The following is an 11,120-nucleotide window of genomic DNA, read 5'->3' on the forward strand; positions in this document are numbered from 1 at the left end:
CTGGGTTCAGAGCAACGTCTGCTGGGAATCTTTCACCATCCTCAGATCCCCCGGAATCGTTTGATGAAATCAAAGCGCGAGATGACCGACAGCTGTGGCTGGATGCAGTGGACGAGGAGCTTAAATCCATGGCAGCCAACAAGGTATGGAAACTGGTTCCATGCCCAGCCGGTGTGAAACCCCTTCAGGCGAAGTGAATGTTCCGTAACAAGGAGGATGAGAACGGCAACCCCGTGCGCCGTAAAGCGAGACTGGTCGTCAAGAGTTTTCTACAGAAACCTGGCCTGGACTACAACGACACCTATGCACCTGTTGCGAAGCTAGCGACAATTCGGATCGTGCTGTCTGTTGGTGTTCTAAAAGGGTTTAATTTTCACCAAAGGGATGTAAAGACGGCGTTTCTTCACGGGGAACTTCAAGAAGAAATATACAGCCAGCGCGACAAGGCACGGTATGCCGTCTGATGAAATCGTTATACGGACTGAAGCAATCCCCTAGATGTTGGAACAAGAAATTCAATCAAGCGCGAAATTAGGCTTTGTTCGTTCCAAGCACGATTATTGCCTATACACCCGTACCGACGAGAGGGGGGAAGATGCCGTGAAGCTGAAGCGCGATGTTCGCCATGACTGAATGTGGGGAGCTAAACCATTTCCTCGGCATGAAGATACGGTAAGATCGGTCAAGCGGAAAGATGACGTTATCTCAAGAAAATAGTCTGGACAAAATCTTCCAGAAGTTCGGCATGTCGCAGTGCAACCCTATAATAGGGTGCGGCTTATTTTTCAAAAGATCTCAAAACCAAAAATTCGTGTGCTCTACTAAATTCATATCACATTAAAAGATAAATCTCAAAATCTGAGCCAACAATATTAACATTTAGAGGTGGCGCAAGCGTTTTGAAGGTCAATTTTCAAGTTATAAAAAATGACCTTTAGTGAAGTAAACACAACTTCGTTATTTTTCAACCGCATTTGAAACTTTTAGCATCATTTTCTTTTAAATTAAATTTATGAAAACTTTGTAGAACATCAAATTTGTCTAAAATCAAAACTTGTCTTAGTTAAAAATACTGTTATCCAAATTTTTCCTCATTTTACTAAAAAAATCATTTTTGTTTGACCATAACTTCATTAATACTCAATCGATTCTGAATCTTATTACATGGTTTTGAAGCAAAGTTAGCTGTTTTAAAAATGGTTATACAACACATTTTTCTAAAAAATAATTTTGACTTAGAAATTCAACAAAAACTACCCAAAAACATGATTTTTTAATGAAAAAATCAAGATTGTTTGGGTTATTTAAGTTTTTTTTGGCGGAAATAGCATTTTTTCTATAAAACTTAAATTTATAAAGCATCTTGCCTTAATTACGAGATGAATAGTACATACATATTTTAACATATGCAATCATATTTTTGTTTCAAAATTATTTAAAAATTGTTGCAAAGTCCTTCCCAAAGGTTTAACAAATGAGAAAAACCAGTTTCAGCTTTAAAGATAATATTTAACTGACAAAAAATTGAAAAAACTGGCATTTTTCGTTAAAATTAATGTTTTGGTGCAGTTTTTGCTGAATAACTTGGACATTTTTTTAGTGATATGTGATGTATGAAAGGTTTGAAAACAATTGAATTAGCTCAAAAGCATGTAAAAAGATTTGGAATCGGTTGAATAGTCATACAGTTATGGTCAAGAAAGTTTAAATTTTTGGTAAAATGAGGAAAAGTTTGGAATAAATTACTTTTAACTAAAATAAGTTTTGATTTTAGACAAATTTGATGTTCTACAGAGTTTTTACAAATTTAATTTTGAAGGTATCGACAGGTCCGTCACACTCGGGCTCAGATTGGGTACCACTTCTAGTACAGCATTTGCTCCCTCGGTAGTGCAAAAGGTACCCAAGTTTGACAGATCGCAGTACATTTTTCACGGCATTCTAGATTACCTTATGAGCCATAAAATTTTGGGCAACTGCAAGGGACATGGAGGTCTTTAATTTGTCTTTGGTATTGATGCTGAAAGTTTTTAAATCGGTTGAAAAATGACAAAGTTATGACTACTTCACAGAAGGTTATTTTTACAACCTAAGAATTCACCTTCAAGACGCTTGCGCCACTTCTAAATGTTAATATTTTCGGCTCAGATTTTGGGGTTTCTCTTTTAATGTGATTTGAATTCAGTTAAGCACACGAATTTTTAGTTTTGAGAACTTTTGAAAAATAAGCCGCACCCTAGTGTGCAAGTTTCTTTGGGGAAAACAAAAACAAACTGTATGACGAGCGTATGCTAGTCTACGTGTGTTCAAACAATAGAAATACATTTAACTCTCTCTTACTCGATATTCCGTATCTCGATATCGAGTTAGAGAACCATAGTAAAAGTTGGTTTGCATGGCTAACTCGATGGTCCCTTGGAACGTAGTTGCACTGCATTTGTGTTCTGTAACTCGATACCTCCCTAACTCGATGGTCCCTTCAATATCGAGTAAGGGAGAGATGACTGTATTAGTAGTAGAACGCGTGGCAAACTAGATGTTGGTAACACGAACAGTAGCGACATTAGCATTCTTAGGTTAATGCTTCTACTGTTCAAACGTCACTAAGCTCTGTGTTGCGCAGTTTTGATGCTGGCTACGAAAATATCACAATCTGTCAGTCCATTGAACAGGGCTATGTAATCTATGTAATGCACTTACCCCGTAGTAAGTTGACTACCGTTTTAATGCTGCAGAACACTTCATTTAGTTCCGCGTCAAAAAGCGATTCGGAATTCACAGTAATCAACCAATAAAATCAGAATCAACTTCCAAATTCTTTCACGAAATTATCACTGCGTCCGCGAAAAGAAAAACACTTCTTTCACAATGCGTTCTTTCAGCGAACTGTTTGGTTCGAAAATCGATGTGTTCTTCGGGTTTTTTTTTTCAAAACAATCACGTCGTCGATCAACACGTGATGCTGGTGTTCGACGCTAGGAGCGCGCAAATCGTCAAATAGAAAAATGGCTGCGTCACAATACACGATAACATCAAACTACACTGTAAGATCAAAGTACCCTTTAAAGGGTAAAAAAGTACCCTCTTTGAAAGAAACTAGTTTAACTCATAAAAAGAGTAAAGGGCCTTTACTCATTAAAGAGTAAACGGCTTGTACGTCAGATTAACGAGTGAATTTTACCCATTATCCAAAAACATTTTTTCTAAGAAACAGAGTAAAATTTACTCATTTTGAAATATATAAAATGCAAATCGATTTTAATGTATCATTTCTAAATTAAATAATCAATAAAAAATATGACCATAAAACATTTTATTGAATAATATAGGCCGGAACAAATTTGAAATTTTACTTTTGTCTCCCCCCCCCCCCCTTCAAAATTTTCAAAAAGTCAGAAGGGGAAAATAAATAAATTATCTTATTTTCAGTGTTGATTTTCATTATTTTCCGTGTTTTTTGCTAGTTTTGTTTTTCGTCTTTACTGTATTACATGAGATAACATGTGTTATTGGATTACAAGTCCTCAGTTTGTTTGTTTTACTGTAACAGTGTGGCCTATGAAAACAGATTTTTTTAAATGATTTACATGGATTCTTCTTCTTCTTGGCATTACGTCCCCACTGGAACAGAGCCTGCTTCTCAGCTTAGTGTTCTTATGGAGCACTTCCACAGTTATTAACTGAGAGCTTTCAGTGCCAAAGTTGCCATTTTCGCAGGCCCATGGCACGCGACGACTTTTAGCGTAGTCAACATCTCCGTGTGTTTACTCATTTTCGGGTAATTTGAATCGAGAGTGCAATCAGAATGCGAAGTTTTGTTTAATGTTTATGATTCATAATCGAGCAAGTGTCGCAATCAAATCACTGATTGCTTGCTTGGAGGCTTGCAGGATGCCTTTTATGGCCGGTACGCTGATCATAAGTACTGTGCAAAAAGATAGGACAAGAAACGGTCAAGGAATGATTCCGCTACCGAAATTACTTGAGCTGTACGCTGCTGAGAAGTAGAGTTGATTTCATAACGTCGGTAACGCCTGCTGTACAAATCAAATGGAGCTGTCACTTTTCCGTACGGAAAAATGTGCCGCTCAATTATTCCGCAAGTAAAAGTGACACTTTGCTCATACTGTATCGGCTGTCAAAATTACTTGGGTAAAAAGGAGAAATTTTACTTGAGCGATTTACGTTTCAGGTCCGTACTTGGCTTTAATGTTTGTTCTCTTTCCAAAACCATCGAAACGTTGAATGTGCTTCAACTTTTTGGCACATTATTAGCTGATTTAACAATATCAAAATTGATAATCAAACCATAGCAAACAATTAAACAAAACAATGGTCTTTATTTTCACAGTTCTTATAACTGACAATGGGCGATATTCACTTATCGCCCGGGACATCCTGGCTACGAAGAACACTGTGCATCGATATATGGTTGTCATGGGCCTGCATTTTCGCATTCGTATATCATGTGGCAGGTACGATGACCTTTAACACCCAGGGAAGTCAAGGAAATGTCCATAACGAAAAGACCGCGAATACCACATACATGTTGGACCAAATTGAAATAATCTAAATATGATATCAAGTTGCATATAAGTGCAACATTTTCGCAGTCTTCTTAAAATTGTTAATAGCTAGAGCAGGTCCGTCCCACTCGGGCTCAGATTGGGTACCACTTCTAGTACTGCATTTGGTCCCTCGGTAGTGCAAAAGGTACCCAAGTTTGACAGATCGCAGTACACTTTGAACGGCATTCTAGATTACCTTATGAGCCATAAAATTTTGGGCAACTGCAAGGGACATGGGGGTCTTTAATTTGTCTTTGGCTAGAGTACAATTTGAAAGCCGTTTTATGAAAAATGTTATGCGATCGATGTTAAGAATAAAAAAAATGTCGTGTTTATTATTCAAACATTTTGATTTGACGGATATATGAATTGAAAAATGATGACTTTTTCTGAATTTCCATTTTATTATTTTTTATCCCCCCCTTGACACATTTTGGTGGAAGGTGACAAAAGAAGATTTTAAGATTTGTTCCGGCCTAATAACACATAATTTAGTCCGATGCGGGAGCATTATTTATTAAAGGCTGACTTGCTGGCCTAGTACTGCTGCTACCGGAGGTTATGTGCAGCGGGACAAGCATACGAGACTTGGTATCAGAAGTCTCGGGCAAACATCCTATGAAATTTGATTGTTTTCATAGTAAGAACACGATAGGAAAATAATTTGAATGCACATACCTTGAAATTACTGGCTATTCTGGTTTTTATTAAATTGTTACGGGTTTGTGTACATAAACTATTATATCTTGTGCAGGGTCTGAGGGAGCAGTTTAATCTATTTTTAAATTGCAAGGAAATTTTCACCCATTAAAGAGTAAATGGCCGGAATATATAAAAGGGCGCTAAACACCCATTATTCGAAAAAATAATGTACCCTTTATTTTGACGTCTTCATATATCAGAAAATAATGGGTATTTTTTCACATTAAAGGGTAATGACGAGTTTACAGTGTACATCAAATGATATTACTAAACCAAAATCAATGGACTTTTTTTTTCTTTGCTGTCTTTATAGAGCTCGGACCTAGTTGATCCATCTCGCAAAATCAATGGACTTATCCACGGTCTTCTTTTATTGTCGATTTTTTTTTTTTCCGATTTAAATGCGGGCCGTGTTTACATAAAATGACATCCGGACAAACATCCAGTGAAAGAATGTTCACCGAATGAACATGAAGTGGATGAATGTGTAGCGAAATCGTTCATTTTCGGTAAACACGACCCGCAGCAAAGGTTTTCTTCCCACTGGAAATTGCAGCGTGACGTCATCGTAGATTAGTTCATAGTATAAATCCTTTACAAGAGAGATTCGCGGAAGCTGACATTTCTGTCAAAGTGTGAGCCAATCGAACAGCGAGAGCTGTCAAAGTGTGAGCCAAACGAACATGCGTTATGTTTGTTTTGAACTTTTCTTGAAGAGTAATGTAATGCGCTTAAAATTATTTCGGTGAAAGTAATTTTGCATGAAGCAAAAAAATTAAATATTTTTCTTTTTCAAATTTTTGTCAATGCGATTTTTAGTTGTTGATTTATTTAGCAGTTTATTAGTTTGGATATTTATCTCAAAGAAATATAACGAAACAAAATACACTTTATAGCAATGAGGAAGACATGTCCGTGTTACAATATTATTCTCGACGCCGAGCAAAATCAGCACTGCTGGTCTATTGCCAAATCATTCCATTTTACTTCCGCCTTTCTCTCTATAAAGGATCACTACTTCATAGTGGTTTCTGCGCTCGAGTACATATACGCTAAGATCAGATTACCCATAAATAGGTAGTTGATTTACCCATTTATAGGTTTTAAATATCCAGGTTTTTAAAAGCACTTACACTCAGAAATAAAATAAGTCACAGAATTATTAAAGTTTGTGCCTTAATGACTATTTTCTATCTGCCTCTCTTTCATTCTGCCGTGATTTTTTACACTAACTGTCATTTCGACTGGGTTGAAGCTTAACGTTGCTTCAACCCAGGCGAATTGACAAACAGGAATAAAATTTCCTACAGAATGAAAGAGAGGCAGATAGAAAATAGTCATTAGGGTAAATCGCCAAATCTTGAACGGTTAAGATAGACGTTTTTTTGTTATTTGATTTTCATGGAAATTTTGATGGAAAGGTTGCTAAAAAAGCATTCAACACCGTAGACGATTGTTTAACATTATTTCTGTAACATTTTAGCACGGTAATGTCCATTTTTAATTGAAAAAATATATATTTAAAAAGATATTTCTATACCAAATTGTTGAACACATACATAACCCATCTTATCCTAATGTTGAACGATTGTCGCTAAATGTTGACCGTTTTACTCCCGCATTCATTCAACTAGCAAGTTCGCGCTGCTCGTCGGTTGTGAGGCCAGGGTTAGGTCCGCGAAGCACTTTCCCTGACCACTCTGGGCTGAAACGGAAGTGAATCGTCCCCTACGACACTCCATAGACTTTAGCGGCTTCTCCTAATGTACATTATTTTCGACATTACAGCAGCAATCGCGAGATTGAGGTTATACTCCGGATAAATCGGCTGCCGATGCGTAATTTCAATCATGGTGTAAACAAACAAACGGTGATGGCATTGATGCCATAGTGAAGATAGTGAAATTCAAAAAAAAAATCAGAATGGCTATGGGAATGGGATGCAATTAATTATACTTTTCTGAATCGCGTTTTTCACCATTGCAACATACACCATTATAGGATTTTTTATAATAATTATTCAACAGATATTTAAAGCAAAAAACAATACTATATTGTGTAATGCAATATTCCATTTCAATATAGGTGTTTGGTACGAAAATAAAAAATCTGGCAATACTGTTGATGAAACCAAGCCTTTCATCATATGCTAGTGTTCAACAAATGGAAAATGTACGTGAAACGAAAGTGCAATTGAAAAAGATTCTATGTAATTAATAGATACGAGTAAATTGTACGGATGTTTAGAAAACAACTAAAGTAGACTTTTACTGATATCGTGAATAGGTGCTTAACCCAATATACGTAGTATGTTTTACCACACAGCTTATTTCATAGCAGCCCCAGCTCATGTTATTTTTTAAGAGAATTGAAATTTTCGTTCCACCTACCGATGAAAATTTTCAATAAATATTTCGTTTCAGAAATTGATGTGCTAATTAAATTTATTGTGTCCAATAGTACAGCTAACTTACAAAATAATCTGTATAATTTATTGAAACTGTTTGAAAATGGTTCCATTTCCCGTTTTAACATGGTTTGTACAGATCGTTCAACATTTGGGTAGCGTTCAACAATTAGCGAATTACCCTAATTCATAAAAATTAGTAATTTGTGGTACCCATATTTTGGTAGACTGATCTTAACGTGATACCGGGTACCCCCGTTGGTTTGACCACATTTAATCTGAACACTTTTTAATCTGTACCCCGCTAATTGGGTTCTAAAATTTTTAATAAAATCTTGTTTTTATTTAACAACACGAAAGAGCATGTTACTTCAACTACTTTAGCATTTTTTCCCGCTCAAATAACGGCTATATCATATTTTAACTTTAATTTAAAAATTGGGTCTATAAATGAACCTTGACACTTGAGATCATGTTTGACGTTCGCTTAGTCGACAAAAACACCACAGGGGTTTTAGTTTTAACACTGGGGTTGTTCCTACCTGACATTTCGGAAGGGACACGGAAAACAAAATACACCCAAAATTTGAGTTTAAGCCAAGGGGTGTGACAAAATCTAAAAAAACATAAGAAAATGTTTTTTGGACCTAAACCAACGGAAAACATTAGAAAATTGAGTAAACATGTATTTTTGGCACTAAAATCGGGACAGGGCTTTAGGACCCTATTTGCACATCGTTCAGATTAAAAATGGTTCAAACGTCTTTTAGCTAATGGAACGGAGTAAAGCAAAATGGAACGCAGAATAAAAAAACATTGAAAGAGGTTACCAGAAACACGTTTCTAGGGTGAATAGATGTTCAAATTAAAAATGAACCCTGATGGTTTGCATGAGGTACCGTTCAAATTAGCGGGGGTGCACGGTACACGTTACATGTCACCAACACTACTTAAAGATAGGGCTGTGCACAAGGACAATCGTCCGATATCGGCGATATCCAATTGATTAAATATCGGTATCGGCGATATATCGGATTTGACATTATCGGTATCGAACCGATACCCGATAATTTTTAATAAGGGGATTTTCAAGCAATATCGACCATTCTGGCTTCATTTGACACCAACTGCTGTATTATGAAGTCAAATATTTGAATTTTGTAATTATGGTATGTTACATTTAACGGATATCTAAAATTCCGTTCAACTAGTTTTATTGAGTGTTATCCTAGTTTTATCGATATCGGAAAATATCGGGACGGCAAATAGCGGATATCGTATCGAAAAAATCGAGCCGATAATATCGATATTATCGATAATATCGATATTTGCACAGCCCTACTTAAAGAGTACTGGTGGAAAATATAAACAAAGATCAGCTGATCCCTGCAAAATCAAACGGCAGTATTTTCCACCAGCAAATTTGCGCATGTGTTCGTGACACCGCTTGGCGAGAGCTCAATGCACGCAGCATTTAAAACTGCATCCTATTTTATAATTTTGCTGAAACTCTAGTTCAAACAGAATCAATATAAATGGACTCCCTACACGCTAAGATCAGTTTACCCAAACATGGGTAAAGTTTACCCATAATCGCCGATCACAATCCATTGACTAAACATTCGTGCCACCGAATGGACCAATGAACGAGTTCATTAATTTGAGTAACGGTATCAACACTCAGAAATAAAAATAGTCACAGAATTACTAAAGTTTATGCATTCCCAAGTAACCAGTAAGCACGATAATGCGACACGGTAACAGCATTATATGCGCATATAGGGTAATCATTTGATGCATGTCAGTTTTATATACGCATATAATGCTATTATAATGCCAGAAAAGGCGAAATAGCGTGCCATTATAGTACCAAGATATAATCGTGCTTCTCTGCACCACTAATGCTGATATAAGACCACGTGAGAAACGTCAGTTGTTTTCGCCAGGTTTTTAGGGCGAATATTTTGTACTTTCACGTACGCAGCCAGAGAGCTTTCGCGTATGCGGCCAAGTGACTGGTACACGAGGTAAATAAATGAATGGATGAAAACGGAAACCTCTAATAGTATGCAAAAAATGTAATATAATGATACAGATATTACTTCTTCGTATCATACATATTCGTTTTGGTAGTTTTCATCCTTTTGAGGACTTGCAATTTCCACATTTTGATCCTCGTTTTATGACGATGAAATTCCTCATTTTGCGTCTAGAACCTGCGACACCCGTATTGTTGAGTTGTTGTCCTACTCCTTTGCTCCTACGGCCACATAAGATGAATAATATTGGAAAGAAAAGTGACCAATTTAAACCATCACTAGGCTGACCATACGTACCGTATTTAACGGGACAGTACCGTTTTCATCCCCTCGACTGACTGTCCCGTCGTTTTATGGAAAATGCTCGAATTGTCCCGTATTTTAGGAAATGGAAAAAATGGCACATAATTTTCAACACTAGTAAACAATAAAAATAACAACATAACAAACAGTTTTTAAAAAAATATTCCAGAGTTTATTGTCTTATTTCCCCAGCAATTATTAGTTTCTCAAACAGAGTTAAACTTGGTCCGTACATGCTTCTTTTTGTGTTTCTTTACTCATATTTATGCAAAATTGTGGTGGATTTCCAAAATACGGATCTTCATAAGATAATTATTCATACACTCAGGCAAATGGACTAGCGATAAACATAGGAACCCCTATGAAAATTCGCCACAAGAAATCGGATTGAAATTCATAAATTTGCCTTATGAAACCAGAATTTGAAAACAAAAAACGTTTTCGCGGCAACCTGGAATCGAACCAAGAACCTTGCGATCGATATGCCCGGGCGTACACCACGTACCTATCGACGACTTGATGTGAGTTGATGCTAAAACGATACATAAAGCGTTCGTACTGCAATAACCGTTCCACCTTTCATAAGGCAAAATGTATGAAATTCGATAGTCCAGTTTGCTGCGTGTATAATACCTAAAATGAAAAAGAACAACTTTGTGTTTACTTCTGATACGCAATTAATTGCATTAACTATTTAAAAAGTGGATATTTCAATAAAGTATTGAAAAATTTAAAGGTGCAACGACTTTTTTAGGAAATTCTTTAAAAACGCTGCTTCTTGGAAATCAAAGAATGAGCTTCAAGGTTCTTAAGTGATTTTTGTTGAATGATACAAACATGTAGCTTGGGATTGCATAATCTGGTTCTGCTACTTACCTCGAATAGCGGTTTCCCGAATGTCGTTCTCCCAACGCCAGTTCTCAGAATGCTAGTTCCCCGAAAACTCCATTTCCCCGAATAGCTCAGTTCTCCGAAAAGTTCTAACCCTCATAATTGTCATAACCTTTTGCATTTCAAGGTGGTGCACAATATGTATTTTTGGCAATATGTATTTAGTCGAGAATGATCAAATATCTCCTTCTTTGGTAGCTTATCGATCTT

General features: G+C 36.5%; 1 protein-coding gene across 2 annotated transcripts in view; it reads right to left on the reverse strand.

The window, feature by feature from the left end:
- Positions 1 to 11,120, reverse strand: part of LOC5570044 — a 76,471-nt gene that overhangs the window by 37,563 nt on the left and 27,788 nt on the right. Inside the window, exon 1 of one of the 2 annotated variants that reach the window (XM_021849501.1) lies at positions 2,701 to 2,905. The exons of the other annotated variant lie outside the window; for it this stretch is intronic. The gene's annotated coding sequence lies outside the window, so the exon portion shown is untranslated. Of the gene's footprint in view, positions 1 to 2,700; positions 2,906 to 11,120 lie in introns of those variants that run through there. 2 annotated transcript variants of the gene reach the window in all.

Source organism: Aedes aegypti, chromosome 3 (genome assembly GCF_002204515.2).
Source record: "Aedes aegypti strain LVP_AGWG chromosome 3, AaegL5.0 Primary Assembly, whole genome shotgun sequence".
Classification (NCBI taxonomy): Eukaryota; Metazoa; Arthropoda; class Insecta; order Diptera; family Culicidae; genus Aedes; species Aedes aegypti.